The sequence below is a fragment of the Bos indicus x Bos taurus genome, chromosome 10, assembly GCF_003369695.1.
Source record: "Bos indicus x Bos taurus breed Angus x Brahman F1 hybrid chromosome 10, Bos_hybrid_MaternalHap_v2.0, whole genome shotgun sequence".
In the NCBI taxonomy this organism is placed as follows: domain Eukaryota; kingdom Metazoa; phylum Chordata; class Mammalia; order Artiodactyla; family Bovidae; genus Bos; species Bos indicus x Bos taurus.
In genome coordinates, this window is record NC_040085.1 from 29,806,029 (window position 1) to 29,823,302 (window position 17,274).

Sequence of the window (17,274 nt, forward strand, 5' to 3'; positions counted from 1 at the left end):
GGTGACCCTTGACTGGTTTCTGAACTCCAGCACCCTTTCCTTTGGGGCTTCCCAGGTAGCTCAGTGGTAAAGAATCCACCTGCCAATGCAGGAGCCACAGGAGATGTGGGTTTGATCCCTGGGTCAGGAAGACTCCCTGGAGAAGAAAATGCCAGCCCGCTCCAGTATTCTTTCCTGGAGAATCCCAGAGGAGCCTGGTGGGCTACAGTCCATGGGGTTGCAGAGAGTCGGACACAACTGAGTAGCTGAGCACTCACGCACATACAGTTTCCTTCAGCGCCTCCACCCTAATCTTCTTTCCCGCCTCATGTGGGTAATGGGAACCCTTGACAAGGCTACCCTCTGCTCCACCAGACCAGAGGCACACCAGGTGGAGCACGTGGTGGGAGCACCTTCCATCCAGGTGGGGGAGGCATGGAATCTGCAGAGTCAGGTCTGATGCCTAAAGACCTCTGTACTGCCTGGCTTCTGTCCCGGACTTGATTCTCCAGATTTCTCATCAGTGCTGGGAGCTAGTTACCTGATGGCTGTCCAAAAAAATCCCTTTTCTGCTCAAGATGACTAGTAATTAGAAACCCTAATTGAGTTTTTATGACTAAACAGGCCACGTGGTCCCATACTGCACAGCTCAATCAAAATGTCTATGTGCGCAGCCTGAGACCGTCACTCGGGAGGTGACTGAGGTCATCTTTCTATAGATTAATCTGCCGCTGTTTGGTGGGTGGATAAGAGTGAGCCCCAAACAGCCCAGTCATGAAGCGGAAAGCTGAGAAGATTCATGTTTTCTGAGCTCTCAGGGTGAGCAGTTCCTGGGCCAGGAGTTTGTTCACTTATTTCCCACAACCCTGTAGGCAGGTGAAATCATCCCCATTTTACAGACGAGGAAATCAAGGTCCAGGTGGTTATATAACATGCCAAAATTCACTCAGCTGATGAACGGTAAAGCTGGGATGTGAACTCGGGACAGAAAGCTCGGAACCTGGGCTTTTAACCAAACACCACGCTGTTTATTTATGGAAGAAAATTCATGAAGGAGTTTTCAAAAATAACATGAGCAGCCTAGTGCCACCTTGGATGTAAGGGGCGGGGGTGGGGAAGCATCGAGGGGAATGGTGGGTTTCCATCTGGCCATCAGCAGCAGTGGGCACTAGGGTGGGAACTGGCTGGTGAAGGTGGTGCCCGTGTTGGCAGCTGTGACTTGGGCTCTGGAGTGAGCATTTCCAGGTTGATGGTCAAAACCACGGATAGGATGGTTTTCCAACAGGACCGTGGGCGAGTATGGGAGAGAGGAGCAGGGGGCCGAGATTGGGCTTGGGCACTGGGAGAAGATAAAGAACCAGTGAGGGGATGGATGGATTCAGGGACCTGGAGGGCACTGTGCAAGGCTGAGCTCTCCCTGGCCCCGGGGAGCTCAAGCACCCACTTGCAAAGGCCGATACTTCAGATCAGGGGCTGGGAAACAAAGGGTCCCTGCCAAGCCCTGAAGCTGATGCCCACGCTGCCCAGCACCCTCTATGTGCCGCTTTCTCACTCTTCACAGCAAAACCAACCGAGACCCCAAAAGCGGGGCTCAGCCAGCTGTGGCCTGGCAGCCAGGTCTTGCAGCCCTGGGGGTGGGGAGCCCGGGAGGTCCAGGGCTGCAGGGGGGAGGCTCGCCCTGAGAGCACAGGCAGCCCTTCCCCCCGCCTCCCCCTCAGTAAAGGAAGGCAGGGAAAAACGTGTTTTTATAAATAGCTCCAGCCCCAGCTGATTTGTAAATTCAGTGGGGTTTTTTTGTGTCAATGACATCACCCTCCTCCCCATGGCAACCCCCGACGATATCAAAATTGCCAAGCAACGTTGGAGCAGCTCGGAGCCCCAAACGAGCAGGTCGCTGCCTGAGGATTTAATGGAGAAATCCCAAAGTGAGCCGGGGTTCTCGGTGGAGGAGGGACAGGCGGCTGGGGAGGAAACCGGTGCCCGCCTGCCGGGAGCCCTGGGCCAGCTGGGGCTCTGTGGCCGCACTCCCTTTGACAGCCTGCTGCTGCCGGCTGCAGGGGGCAGGGCATCACTCCCAGCCTGAGGTGCTGGGAGCCAGGAGCAGCTATCCAGGTGACTAAGCCGGCCCACAGGCACTGAGTCACCCACTGGCCTGGAGATTTCTTCCTTCCCTTTTGCATCTGATTATTTTGGGAGCTGGAAACTTGGAGCTGCACCTGGGTCCCGCCCCTTCCAGCTCTCCCCTCCCTACCTGGGGCTCCACAGAAGATGGGACCTGCCACAAGCCTGCCGCCACCCCCTAAGGATATGGAAGATGCCGTGGGGGCCCGAGGTACCCGGGAGAGACGTCAGTCGGCAAAGTGCAATAGCAGATAAGGTGATGAGGCGGCCTATCCTCTGGAGGTGTCGGGAGAGAAGGGGAGTCTGGTCCAGCCGACCGGAGTCCTCCTGCCCGGCTTTGAACACACCTCCTACGAGATATTTCTATAAATGAGTGGCTCCTAGGGTCAGAGTGGCACTTGGAGATCAAGGCTGGATTGGCTTAGGCTGGCCTGGGTAAGGTAGGTGGCTCTGCTGGGTGTGGCCCCACGTGTGTGTGTGTGTGTGTGTGTGTGTGTGTGAGAGAGAGAGAGAGAGAGAGAGAGCGCGCACGAGAGAGAGGAGCAAATGTGTGAGCAGACCACGGGGGGCCAGTGAGAGTTGGGGGTGGGGGATCCAGCATCCATTCACCCTGACCGATACTGGGCCTGCCCAAGATGGGTGCTGTTGAAAAGGATGCCAGGCACCCGGCCTGAGCAGGTGAGGTGCAGTTCCAGCTCAGATGGGCCCAGGACCCACTGAGTCCACAGGACAGAGACACACAGGATGCCAGGGTAGGGAGTGGGCCAAGGTTGGAAACCAACCCCCCAGAGTGCCGGACAGTGCTTGGGCTGCCCCGTCTTCTGGCAGCCCTGGGCACTCAGCTTCCTACAGGAATTCAGTCCCTCTCCAGTGTGTCTCCCACCGAGCTCGTTTGGGGACATCCCTGGGGATGATGTTGCCCAGGGCTCCGGTCCCCCATACTCAGGACCCAGAGGGCCAGCCCCTCGGGCCCTCGACCCCACACGGCACGCTCCGGTGTGTGTCAGGCCGAGGGGCGTGGGCCCCCCACCTCCCCCACATAGCTGGCAGCCTCACAAGCACACCGGTGAGTAAGCCGCCGGGAGGGAGGAGGCTGTGTGCCCACAGAGGCAGGACGACACCAACCAGGAGCCTTCGGGAGAAGCAGCTGAGTGAGAAAAGCACTGAGGTTTTCTTTTTCTTTTCCTGAAGGGAGTGCCGCTTCCTGAGCTAGAGACAAGTGGAGGCCTGCAGTGGGGAGCTCGGGGCCCAGCTGCCAAGGACAGCTCAGGTAAGGTCCCTGCGGCTCCCGGGCAGGGTGGGGTACCGAGGTGTTCAGGTTGCCCACCATCTGGAACAGGAGCAGCAGTTGTGGGTTTCTGGGCTCAGGAGCCCCATGCCCACACCCCACCCCATCTGCCCCCCTTCCAAGATGGATTTGGAAGCAACCCTGTCCAAGCTGGCCTCTGGCTCCCCAGCCAGAGAGAGAAATGCTTGTTTCCGCTGCTCCTGCCTTCACCTCCCCTTCCTGCTGGGTGGTGCACGCACTGCCATCAGGACGCCCCTCCGGGAGGCCCCACCACCTCTGGGACACTCCCCTCATGTGTTCATCCCACAAATATTTATGGAGCATCCACTGGGGCCTGGGATCCAAGTCACACCCTCATGCTGAGCTTGACTTGGCACAGATTCTGACTCTGAAACTTGGCATCAGCCCAGTTCAGGGGACTGCTGGGCTGAGAGCAGGCCCCAGGGTTAATGACCTAGTCAGAGCTTCAGGGACACCAGGCCCATTGAGCTCCAGTTTATAAAGCACTAGGGACCCCCTACATCCCGCCCCCACCCCACCCCACAAGAAGCAAGGCTCATATGGTGTAGTTTGCTTTTTCCCTGATATCACACACCAAGGTCGGAGGGTCCTGCTTCGGGTCTCTCCTTAAGTGATTTTGGTGGGAACCAGGTTTCTGAAGTCGAGGATGAGCTCTGGACTGCATGGTCCCCAGGCCTGGTGGGCCTGGGACTCAGCCTCACAGAAGCTCACCTAGCCAAGAATAAGGCCTCTGGGCTAAGCAAGGGGTCCTCTTTGCAGCTCAGGAGTGACAAACCTGGGAGCCCTGGTGACCAGGGTGCCTTGTGAAGAGGAGTTGGCCCCAGGAGCAGGCCTGGGAGCCCCTGATTTGGGTGGAAAGCTCCATGCACCCTCCAGTGGCTACAAGGGAGGAAGATGGGGGCTGCATGGACCTTTCAGTCCCCCAAGGACAGACATTCTTGGTGAGCTGAGCAATCTGGAACATGCCAGGCACAGGGAAAGGTGCAGTCAGGTCAGCGGCCTCCAGCCAGGGCAAACCCACTCTGCACAGAATCCCCCAAAATGACCAGGAATGCTCCTATCCTGGAGGAGCTCAAGGGACCAGAGTCAGGATGAACACAAGTGTCTCCCACTCATTTAATCCCCATACCTGGTTCCAGGGCAAGGAAAAAGGGAGTCTTTACTAGCTGTGGCATTACCATCTGAGGGGTATTCCCACTGCCTGGGAAAAGGCCACTCCACGCCTGGCAGTGCCCTATGTATGCAGAGCTGAGCAGCATCTGGTGTCTGGCTAGGGGCAGAGAGGCAGCAGCTGGGGAGCACCAGATAAACAGCAGGCCAGCAGGGTGGTAGCTGGCTGGGCTGGGTGGGAGGCCCGGACAGGGAGGAGGCACAGACCCTGAGAGACCACACTGCTCACCCAAATGGCCCCAGAGGTCCTCTGTGCACTCTGTCCTGGGTTCAGAAGGCCAGAAGGACTTGGGGGAAGCTGACCTGTGGCCGGAAGCAGAGTCCTTCCTGCTGGATGCCCCCCACACCTGAGTGGGAAGGAGACTCAGCTGGTGCGAAGCTTGCTAGCAAACCTCATAACGGGCCCTCTGCAGCCTGTCCCTAAAAGAACTAGCCGACAGGTTGGACTAGATCATGGAAAATGGAAGCTTCGGAATCCGGAAGAGCTCTGACTTCCTCAAGGCGGGCTGGCCCTCCTGTCTGGGATTAACAGGCCCACTGGTCCTGGAAGCTGCCCTTTCCAAGCTCAGTCCGAGGGCCCATGAGGAGCTAAGGTGAGAGGTGTGAGGGGTGGGATAAAGGAGGGGACTTGTCTTTTCTGGGTGAGGTGTGGGCTGTAGGTGGCACTGGAGGATGGCCACTGGCCCCTTGTGCTGGCTCACTGGCTCGCAGGCAGTGAGGAGAGATGGCCTGACTGCAGGGAGCCAACTCTGGTGGCAGGACAGGGTGAGGGATGGGAGTGCTGAAGAGTGAGCAGGACAGAACCCTTGCCCTGGGGAGCTTACAGCCCTTCAACAGACAGGGGAGAGGAAAGCTGAACAGGATGGATTTTCATACCCTGGGGGTAGTTAGCACAGGAAGGGGTGGGGCAGGGGACAGGTTCCCTTACAGCTCCATGACAACATACCCACCCCAACAAAGGGACACTCACGCTGGCCAGCATTTTCTATAAAACCTCATCACGACTCACCACGCAGGGCAGAGACTTTACAGAGGGACAATGATGGCTTTTTGTACACCCATGGGCTCTCTGTGGTGACCTTTCACCCTTGAAGTGCTTGGTCAGCGATGCTGACACCTTTCTGCATGGCTCTGGTTTTCCCAAGTTCACCAAGACTTGGGGGGCCTCAGGCCTCTGGCTAATGGGCAGGGGGGAGGGAGGCAAGGCTGTGTTCTCTTGCACACTCAGGCTGCCCAGGACTGGGGACGGGGAGGGGCTCCACGTGCTCAGAGAAGCCTGACCAGGAAGCTCAGGTCTGCTGGTTCCCAATTCTGGTCTCTGAATCCCATGCAGCAGGAGCCCAGCCCGCTCACCCACCGCAGGGCAAATAGCAAGGAACCAGTCACCTTGCTCAAGGCCCCCACTGCCTGCTCGCCACCCCGCCCCTGAGTGCTGCTGCTGTGGCAGGGTTAAAACCTTAAAACCGGGAGGACTAGTTCTCTGGTTCAGTCCTGGCCTGGCGCCTCCAACCTCCATTTCCTTTCGGCTTCGAATGAGGTTCCCTAGGGAGTTGTGCAAGAAGACCCAGAGGGTGCAGAGAGACAGGGACCAGCTGTGCATGCAGAGCACAATCCCAGGCCAGTGGGCAGGAGTGCAGAGGAGGGAAGGGCTGCCCCAGATAGGAGCTGGCCACCCTGGATGGATCGCTGTAGAGCATCAAGCCAAAGGGAAGCCCCAAAACTGTGTAACGTAGCCCTTATCATTTCACAGAGTGAAACAGAACCCAGAGAAGGAAAGCGGGGTCCTGAGATCACAGAACTGACTGGCAGCAGAGTCAGTTTCGGGCCTGGGGGTCCCAGCCTTTCCATTAGGAGCATTGGTAAAGGCGCCCCCAAGCAGGGCCAGATGAGAGCTGCCAGGTAACTCAATGGTTGGGAGAGGCAGCCAGCCTGACACAGTAGGAGGCCGGACAGGTTCCCTTGCTCCTCTGTGCATCCTGCCCTAACAGGGTTGGGCCCTGCACTTCCCCAGCCCCTACTTCTTACTTGACCTGGAGCCCCAGCTCAGCCTGTGCTCTTTTGCCAGCTCCCCACAAGGAGACAGGCTTGACCCCCTCCTTGGACCAAGCCACTCTCTGATAAACAGATTCAGCTAATTTGTAAATAGATAGACTCAGCTCTACTTGTCCCAGGAAGCATTTTCTATTTTGAACATAAGCCTGTTAATGTCTGAAGCCAAAGGACAGGGTAATGGTGATAGCATCTAGGAAGGAAAGAGATTCTGGAGCTGACTCTGTGACCGGGAGGCACACAGGAGATCCTCTGCCTCAGGTGGTCTTTTCCCCAGTTATATGCCATGACCCTGGGCAGGAATTTAAGCGTCCACCATCAAAGGTCAGATTCCAGGAGCAGGCGGCCTGTCATCTGTCATTTGTCTCCCTGACACCAGGCCCAAGCTGGCTTTTATATCCCATGATAGTGGGTTTTTCTGGGAGATGGCATGTCAGGGATCAGGAAAGGTGGAGATCTCAGACCCAGGGACATGAATGCAAGGCCAGGAGTTAACAAGCATGCAGGCCTCCTATAGAGGAGAGGTTGGTCAGACAGGAGGTGGAGCTGTCTCTTAGCAAGAACCGCTGGGAGGAGAGACGAGTAGGGCAGTGCACACCAGGACCCTTCATGTCAGTGTTCACATAAAGGTCCCACAGGCCCTCCCAGGGCGGTTGAGGTGTGGTCCGGAGACTAAAGAATGAAACACCCTGAGAACAGATGATGGTAGCTGTCTGCCCACACCCCATCCTAGCACCCTCTAAGCATAGCCCAGCCCAGCCAAGTGGCAAGTCATGTTCTCACACTGACCCAAGGCGGATGCAGAAGGTGGAGTGCCCCAAGCTTTATAGCAAGATGGTTAATGCTCCCAAGAGGCCACATGGGCCAGAGTCTGTGACCTTCGTGCATTTAGAGCTAAGGTGTCCCCCAGAAGGTTGTAGATGTGGCTTAGGCAGCCAACATCATGCTTCCTCACTCTTTCCTTCCCTGGATCTGGCCGGAGTTCATACCTACTTGGAGCACAAGCCTTCTGCTGCTCCAACTCACTTGTCCTTCCTGAAAGTCAGGCCCTTGGCTCCAGGACATGGGTGCCCATCAGAACCCTGCCCTGACCTTAGACTGGGGGCAGCTCCTGGAGGTTCCTGGGAGAAAGGAAATGACAATGAAGGGTTTCCATTCAGGAAGCTTCCAGCTGTTAGTTCTGCCAGCAAAAATGCCAGCTAGAGAACTAAACTGCCAACAACAGACATTTGGATGGAACTTTGGAGCCCATTAAGAGCAGGGGCTGCAAAGTGATCATAGTGAGAAGATATTAAAGGAATTCATCATGTCTCTAAAATGAGTGTCCTTAGCACAGAGGTGGCTCTTTCTGGTGCCACCCGCTCCAGGGTAGCTCATGCCCCCATGTACCCAGGAAGGGTGCTGCAGTCTACCCTGACCCTGCTCCAGCCCCTTGAGGTGGGTGGACAGTGGCCCCTGCATCTGGGTGATTCGTCCAGGTCACCAGGTCCCTTTGGGACTTTCAGGAAGCTCAGCCTCAGTGTCAACTTTCATTTAGAGAAGATGGGCCTATGTATTCTAGTTGGCAAAGGAAGCCCAGTACAGATGCATGCTTGAGGAAAGGCAGGGTGTGGTCATTTCCTTCAGCTGAGGTGCAGAGTGGCAGTGACCAGGCAGGGGAGTCCTATGGACTTTCCCCAAACCTAACTGGGCCCCGGTGGTGCTGCCAGATGGGGCTGGGGTTCTCTCTCTGGGATTTGGAGTGATTTAGTATCTAGGTCTCCTGGAAGAACCCTGGGATTCTGCCCTGGTGGTGCACTAAACTGGGCTCCATTGCTCCCAGTGGCAGCTTGTGCATACATGATGTGTGGGAGGGGTGTTTTCTCCTTGGACCCTTCAGCAGCTGTGAGGGCCAAGAGCCAAGAACTCTCACCCTGTTTGGGGATGCTGGTCCTTTGAGGCCCCTGTACCCCAATGCTCTAGACCTCATTATTCTACCATCTTCCCGAGGAAGAAGGGTACATGTATGCATGCTCAGTTGCTCAGCTATGTCAGACTCTTTGCTCCCCTATGGACTGTAGGCCTCCAGAGTTCTCTGTCCATGGCATTTCCCAGGCAAGAATACTGGAGTGGGTGGCCATTTCCTACTTCAGGGGGTCTTCCGGACCTAGGGATCAAACCCATGTCTCCTGTGTCTCCTGCATTGCAAGCATATTCTTTACCCACTGAGCCATCAGGGAATCCCCCTAAGAAGGGAACCCTCTCCCCCCTTATACACATCAAGAAACTAATGCTGAGACAAGCTGGAAGTCTAGAAAGGCAGAAGGGCTCCGATCCTGTCGGAACTCATGGTCTCTGTGGCTAGATTCAACCTCCCTCCTGCCTGAAGACCCCAAGGGTTTGGCAACCTCAGCTTTCTCAATTCATTCTCCCAAACCCTCAGAGGTTGCCTCCCAGGTCCATCAGGAGAGAGATGGATAGTTTTATCAGGGTGAGGGGCACTGATCCAGACCACCCCAAGAGCAGGAAGGGACAGGCGCAGGCAGCCTACACGAGAAGGGGAGGAAGAGATCTTCTCCAAAGAATGCCTCCTCTCCTCAGACTAGGGGCTCAGGGTGAATGGGCTGCTACTCCTCCTAGAGGCCGGCCCCAAGGGGTTTCTCCAGCCAGGTAGCAAGCAGGTGCAAGGCCCCACCTCCCCATGTGGCCTGAGGGTACCTGGCACATTCTGGGTCTGTGAAGGACAGATGGCTTGATGCAGGGATTTCAAGCAGAGTGCTGGCTCATGACTCAGTAAGAGATGGCAGAAACTGAGGCCCTCTCTGCCCCTCGTACCCAGGGCCATGTGGGGTTCCTCATCCCCTCACCAGAAATGGAGGAGAGATTACCCCACACACTTCTCTGTGTCACATGACTTGCCCTTCCTGGGTGGTAGTCAGGGCCAGCACCAAGAGGCAAATTACCAGTGCCTCTCCAACCGACTGCTGCCATGGACCTGACCCCGCATGGTCAATCATATCTGACAGTCTGCAACCAGAGAACTCTGAGCAGTACTGAGTTATAAGAATGGACTGGGGACAGATACTCTTGGGTTGAAATTCTGGCTCCACCACTCAGTAACTACAAGACCCTGAGCCGGCTGCTTAACCAGTCTGGGCCTCATCTGTTTCCTCATCCATAAAATGAGAATAACAACAGTACAGTCCTTCTGTCTCAGGGTTGTTGTGAAGACTTGAGTGATGATATGTGTAAATAGCTTAGCATGGGGCCTGGCCCATCAGAAGCATTCAATAATCGGTAGGCATTATTATTAGAGAAGGGCAGTCACCCAGAGAAAGGACCCTGAGGAAGCTTTTCGAGTCACGGAGCAGAAAGGTGCCCGGGAAAGATAATGTGTTTGTGTTTCCAAACCACAAGTTGATCTGTATCTCTCCTCCTTGGCCCTAACCCGGGTTCTCAGCTCAGATGTTTCAACAGGCCCTGACAGCCACAGGCTGAGAGCCAGGGAGTGCCTGCCCTGCCCATGTGCCCTCCCTGACACCCTCCCAGACCAGGCTGGTTGACCAGTGCCCCAGAGCTGGTAGGGCTCTGAGAACCACAGCCCATGGGGAAATGCCAGCTTTCAGTGCCCTAGTCCAGCACTCCTGCCCAATCTGTGGAATGGCAGTACATGGACAACTCCCTCGACCAGAAGGCCTATGCCAGCTGCCAAGGCTCTTCAAAGGAGGGTGTGCCTGGGCCCTCTCCCTGTGCTTGGGGTGGCAACCTGACAATAGGCCAGAAGGAGGCTTGTAGATGCTGGAGAAGAAGCTGTCCCTAGACTGTCCCCGCCACTTCCGGCACTGTTATTCTGCCTCCTCCTCCTGGGCAGGGCTGAGTTGGGAGTGGATGAGAGGAAGATGGGGAAGTGGAGAGAGTTGCACACAGAAGTTACTCACTCAGGATCCATTCTGTACCTCCCAGCCATCCAGATAAGCAGAGGGTCATCCAACCCACCGCAGAAGACCCATCTGTACCCCACCTGGAAGCGCAGAAATGTGGAGCTATGATGGGCCCAAGAGGCCCCCTAGTCTAGTCTGGTATTCACTATGGGAACCTTTACTCTAGCACATCTGACAGATTTTATCTGCTTCTTGAATACCTCCAGAGATGGGGGATTCATTACTTTCTCAGTCAGTCTTACTTAAGTAGGAGTCCTGTCTCTCTTAAGGCCCCAAAGATCTCAAAGATGAGAGGCCCCCCAAGTTTCCCTAGACTTTCTCCCTATGGGGTAAGGATGGGACTTGGCTTGTAGCCTTTCTGGGATACCCAAGCCTGGATCCAACCAAATTAAATACCAGTTCATTTCTGATAATACTATAATGTTCACACTTTAGTGTAGCTTAACAGTTCAAAAGTCCTGCTTAGAACTGTGGTTTTGGTATATAAGGTATTTTAATTAAAAGAAAATAATTCGTGTGTGTCAATTAAAAAAATAATTTAGGGTGTTGATTCTAGGTTCAATGGTGTAATGCATTTCATTCTAGCTTTGGTTCCTGCTTCATTTCAAATCCTCAACAACCATTTTCCCCTCTCCCTCCTTCTCCCACCCAGCACAACCAGCTTCCCATAGCCAGCCTGTCCACCTGGCATCACCATGCCTTCCCCAGGGAGGCTAAGGACGGACATGCAGCCAGACAGGGTGCAGGCCTGTTTGGAGTGATGAATTCCCACTGGCCATCTCAGCTGTGTTTGGTGGGAGCCTACAGTAAACTGTGCATAGCAACTGAGCCTAAAATGCAGATTCTTTATTCATAAATTGCACGATGTCTGAAGAATCAGTGAGCAAAACTGTACATGGCAACAGTGACCTCAATGATAAATTTTGAGGTGCTCAAAGTGATGAAAATCCCTGCATTGTCCCCAGTGCCTGCCACTGCTTTGGGGGGCAGCCATCTGGGGTCCAGATATACTGAATTTCTAAGCTAGAATCCCCTGGATATTCAGTTGGACACAGCCCTCTCTCTGGACCCAAGGACAGCAGGAGTCTTCTCACTTCCTTGTTTAGGGAAGAGACAGATGGCCCCTGCCCTTCTCCCACACATATAAACACAGGACAAACCATCCTCCAATCCAGGGGCAGGGCAAAGGGCAGCCCAGAGTGAGCCACTTGGGATAGCCATCCTAACCCCCCGCCAGGGCACTGCTGGGGACAACTAGGAGATACTGGCTCTAGAACCATATCTTCTCCTCTGTTTGGCGGGGGTGGGGCTGGGGGTGGGGTGGGGATCCAGGGCTCCCGGAAGCTTTCTTTCCACAGAGGTTCCCTACAATCCTGAGACCAGAGGGTTCTCAAAACTGAGCAAGATCTGACAAAGGCATTGGGATCTCTATAATTTCCGCTTTCCTGCCCACACAAGGGGGCTACCCCAAGGCAGTCGTGGGACCATGTCCCGATGGGACAGGACAGGCCAAGGTGGCAGGTTTCAGGGCGCTCCACGGTGTGCGGGTGGGGGGTGGGTACACGCCGCCTGGGCGTGCGTCTTCAATGCAAATCAGGGAGTTAATTACAGAGAGGCGTTCAGTGGACAGTCCAGGTCGGTCCTCTACGCGGCAGCCCAGGGTCCGAAGGGAAATGTATAGGTCACGGTAGGCAGCGGCCGGGACCAGTACAGGAAGGCAAAGGGCTGGCCGCCGCTGGAGCCGAGCGGCCAGGGAAAATGCGTTGAGCAGAAGGGCGCTCCTCGGGAGAAGAGGCCCCCTGGCCGCTGCCCCTGCACGCCTCGGCGACTTCTCCCGGGCTCTGCGTTCGCCGCGTCCTACCTGAGGCCACACCCCGAAATCAAACTCCGGGCAGGTGAAGCCGGCGCGGCACAAACATGTAAGCCCGGCCTCTCCTCGTCGTTCCCGGCGCCTCCCGGCGGAGGGTGGGCCGGACTGCCGCGGCCTTTCGGAGAGCTCTGGGGGCTTCCCGCTCGGCAGGTGGGTGTCCTGACCGCCAAGGGGCTGTGAGCCCCGCCGGGGCGGGGACCGGCCTCCCCGCGCGCGAGGCTTCGGGTCCCCGGGTTTTCCTTCCCCGAAGTGCGGGGCCGCCGGCGCGGGCAGAGGGGACTCGGCTGCGCCGGGAGCCGACCTCCCTCCGCTTGTGCGCCCGGCGCTCGCGCCCAGGCTGGCGGGGGCGGGCTTCGTCCAGAGAGCGCCTCGCTAGTGCTGGCGAGGCGGGGCCGGCGGCCGCGCTGGGTCGGAGCTAGGCGGCCAGAGGGAGCGCTGAGCCTACCGCCCCCCGTCCCCGTGCGCTCCGCGGGGAGCCCGCCGCCTGCCCTCGCACCTGAGAAGGTGGCTCAGTCGGAGGCCGGGCAGAGGGGGATGGGGGGCGGTTCCGAAGCCTTTGAATTCCGGCCAGTCGCAAAATCTGCGGGGATACTTACTACCTCGGTCACAATGAATTTCTGATCTGTTTACACCCAGGCCTCGGAGGACTGGCCCTGGAAGGTGTCAGGCCTTCCCCTTCCTCGGTGCCTGAAAGCTCTGCCCTCTAAAGAGTGAGGAGTTGGGAGAAAGAAGAGGCCGGGAAGGCGGCCCAGAGGTGAGTGAGCCCCGGAAGGGTGTCCAGGGGACTTCTCGGGATCTGCGGGAGGCAGAGGCTGGGACAGTGGGCAGGCAGGTGGCCCTCCTGTGCTGGCTCGTTTTCGGTACTGTTAGGCAGTGGTCCCTCCCAGTCCTTAGTGGGCGTGCATTGTTACTTCAACCGCCTGCACCCGCAGCAGGCACAGGGCTTCAAATGGCCCGCCCTTGTTCCTGGCCCAGGTCTGATGCCTGTCTGGGGAGAGGCAATGTCACCAAGGCCAGTGCACTGAATTCTCGTTTGGGAAAGAGGTTCCCAAACAGGAGGAGTGAAGCAGGCCCAGCCTTTGGGCTGAGTAGGTCAGGAAAGAGCCCCAGCCAGAGGTGCTTGTCCGCATATCCCAGCCTGCCAGATCACTCCCCAGCTCTCCAACCTGCTAAAATCTCTCCAACTTCACCCACACCCAGTGAGTGGATTCCAATTGGGAGGGAGATGCCGCTGAGGACACCAAGGGCCAAGACATGAAGATTTCCAGTGTGTAGGCTGCATTTTCTCTACCTTGCCTCATTCTGGTGTGTGTGGTTTTTTTTTTTTAAAGATATATTTATTTATTTGTTGACTTTGTTGCTGCACTCAGGCTTTTTCTACTTACAGAAAGCAGGGACTACCCTTCATCGTGGTGTGTGGGTTTCTCACTGCGGTGGCTTCTCTTGTCCAAGCACAGGCTCAAGGGGGTGTGGGCTTAAGTAGTTATGGCTTGAGGGCTCTAGAATATGGGTTTAATAGTTGTGACACATGGGCTTAGTTTCTCTGTGACATGCGGGGTCTTCCCAGATCAGGGATTGAACCTGTGTCTCCTGCATTGCAAGGTGGATTCCCAGCCACTGGACCACCAGGGAAGCCCATGGTGTGAGTTCTGCTGTGAGCTCTTCCCAGTCATATGTAGGACTGCAGTGGCGGGCACAGCATTTGGAACTCAGAAAGAGCTGGGTTCAAAGTCTGACTTGCCTTTGATTCCTTAGGCAAGTTACTTTGTTTCTCTCCTAACTTTAATGTAGTTATCTATAACATGGGGGTGATCATGTCTTCCTCACAAGGCAGCTGGTGAAGTGACAATAATAATTGATACAGGAGGACAGCCCCAGCAGGAGCCTACCTGCCTTGCCTCCAGTTTTGGAAAAGGTTAAGCCACCTGAGCCCTCTCTTGGAGAACTTGAAGAATGGTCTGGCTGTGTGGCAAGAGACTGTGGAGGATGTTAGAGCCAAGCAGTGGGAATAGAGTCAAGGCCGAGGGTCTGTGGAGGGTGGGTAGTGAGGCGCCCCTGGGCAGGGGCATTTCTGGAAGGGAATTGGCTTTGGAGGCAGAAACAACAGCATGCTCTGTGAAGCCTTGCAGGGCTTCACCTGTTCATAGGTGACTCTGGACATGCTGTTACCACCAGTGCAGACTGGGCCAGAGAGAGACTCTGGCTTGAGGCTTCTGGTCCTACCTCTGCCTAGAGGAGCTGTGTGATCTGGGGCAGGTCAGTTGGCTTTTCCGGGTGTATCAGGCATCGTGGAAGAGCTTGGGAGTTGGTCTTGAATCCTAGCTGCACACTCACCATCTCAGACAATGACTTCCCTCTAAGCCTCAGTTCCTCCACCTGTAGACTTAGCTCTTAAAATCTACCTTGTAAAATTGTCACTGTCATGATCACAGTGTCTGACACGTGCTGGGCATGTAATACACGTGTATGTGTAGATTCCCTTTCTCGGCTCTGCCTTCCTCTCCTTGGTCACCGGTCGTCCTAAAAAATATACTCAGTCAACAGGTTTGGCCCATCTCACTGCAGTTTTGTGAACTTGGAGTGAGGAAGGGAGCAACATAGAGATAAAGTTAAAACAATAACTGTAAAAACAGTCTTTTTGTGACTAGGGGACTCTGGAGGTTCTTTGGGCGAGGCATCACACTAGGCTTGTGATGACGATTTGGGCCTCTCTGTCTATGTGGAAGCTGATGAAAATCGAACAGCAAAGAGGGGCCAGGCCTGCAGCCCTGCCATGCTTCCCTCTGCCCTTGGAGACAATCCTGTGCCCAGGAAATCCCAGCACTGCCGACTGGGGAAGCGGTTGAGATTCTAAGTATGTGAACAGAGGTCAGATGGCTGCTCTGGCTTGAGCTGTGGCTGGACCGCAACACGGCACTTGCAGGCTGGAGCCGGGCCCAGGAGGCAGGCCTGAGTCAATATTGACCTTCCCTGGCTGACCAGCCTGACTCTTCGGCCTCTCATTTAGCTGGAGTGTTGACACAAGTGATTGAATGAGACTTATTATCATATTCTTTTCAACAGCAGCCCCATTATCTTTCCCTTGGGGATTCACTAAGACCTGTAGTGTGGGTAGGATGCCAGGGGTGGGGAACCCAGACATTCTGGCGCATTCTGTGCACAGGCCGTCTGTCCTGCACACTGGGCTTCTCTCTGGGCCACTCTGGTGGGGCAGAAGAACCTCAGAGTACTGCTTTGTATCCTGGGGATGCTCTGTCCACATTTCTGCACAGCGCCCTGGGCAGATCTTTCAGAGCCTGTGAGCAGGGGCAGTAAGGGGCACAGCCTGCGTCTAGGACTCACCTACACTGCAGGGGACAATTGGGCAGAAGAGCAAATGAAATTGTCTTCAGGCCCTTTGCCTGGTGCATTTCTAGGGACCAGAAAGGGTGCTGGGGTGCCACCTCTCTTGTCACATGCAGAGGGAAGTTTGAGGCCCAGACTCCTGGTAAGCTGAGGGGGGACAGAGCTCAGCCCTACACGAAGGACGACGAGCTCTGAGGGGACAGAGGGCAGGGGCCTTAGGAAGGGGGACATCCCCATCACTGAATGCATTGGCACAGGCCAGCAGAGTGTGGGCAAGCTCCTACAGAGAATGCCACCAAGGGATGGAAAATGAGGCAGGGGCTCAGGGGAAGCCAGACCCCAGCAAGTCCTACAGGCAGGCCGTGCAGGTCAGGGGACTAGCAACATCTATTTGGAAAAGCCAGCTAAACGCACAAGAGCAAGGATTCTGTTTTGTTCACCACGATCCCCAGAGCCTTGAGCAGAGCAGATGCCCAACAAATGAAATTTATTGAATAAATGAACGAATAATACAATTTTATAAAATTTTGAGAATAATCTTGCTGACGGATGAGAATACTCCAGTGAAAGACTGGCTTCTGTCCAGGGTATTCTCAACCAGGGGGCTGGTGAGGCACATTCCTTGTCATGGAAGGGTTGGGGGGGGTGACAGTTCCCACAGAGCATGATGAAGAGGCCGGGCAGCAGACCTCAGGGTGAAGGGCCCAGCTCTGGAGGTAACAAGGTCCCCCGTAGGCCCTTCTGTGGCTGGACGGAGGCAGCAGTGGGGCGCCTTTGTACATGCTCTAGGACTCAGGGCCTTACCTCTCCTCCAGGTCACAGAGCCTCTTGCGTGACTCTGAGAATGACACGGGTGGGGTGGTAGGAGGTGACAGCTGACTGCAGCTGCATTCACATCAGGGTCTGGGTCCAATTGACAGAGATCTTTCCCTTCTTGGCTGCTTCACTGGAGCAGATCAATCTCTGAGCAAGGGCTTCCTCATCTGCAGAATGGGTACAATAATAGGCCCATCTCACGGGCTTGTGGCGAGGATTCTGTGTGTGAAATGCTCAGCCCAGAGCCTGGTGCTTACACCAGGCACTCCCTGAGGGATGATTACTAAAAATACCCCAAACGGCCCCTCCAACTGGGACAGATGGTGTTTCTCGCCTCACTGTACCTAGAGAAGCTGGCAGAGGTGAATAAATCCATTCCCCTATCACCTCCAGAAATGCTGAGTCCTAGAATGGAAGAGGGGGTCAGGATCACAAGCAGAACTTAGGGACTGCACACCCCGGTCCACGCTGAGCCAGCACACAGCCCTGACAAAACCAGCCCCAGGCCTCCCTCACGGGGTCTAAGTGTGCACCCCACTCTCACTCCCTAGCCCTCGGAGGGAGTGGGGCCCCGGGGGCAGTTGCCATCTCTTTTCCCAGTCGTCTGTAGGTGGAGGGGAATCCCACCAGCCTCATCCTAACAGAGAGCTTACAACATCCCAAAGCTTATATAGCCAACTAAATCCTGTTCCCTA

General features: G+C 55.7%; 1 protein-coding gene across 3 annotated transcripts in view; it reads left to right on the plus strand.

Annotated features, from left to right (window-relative positions):
- Positions 1-1,739: 1,739 nt before the first annotated feature.
- The window catches only part of PAK6 (p21 (RAC1) activated kinase 6), a 39,655-nt gene continuing 24,120 nt past the window's right edge, over positions 1,740-17,274 (plus strand). Inside the window, exons 1-3 of one of the 3 annotated variants that reach the window (XM_027553511.1) lie at positions 1,740-2,540; positions 3,292-3,370; positions 13,055-13,172. The gene's annotated coding sequence lies outside the window, so the exon portion shown is untranslated. Of the gene's footprint in view, positions 2,541-3,291; positions 3,371-12,149; positions 12,569-13,054; positions 13,173-17,274 lie in introns of those variants that run through there. The other 2 variants (XM_027553512.1, XM_027553513.1) reach the window with 2 other exon arrangements.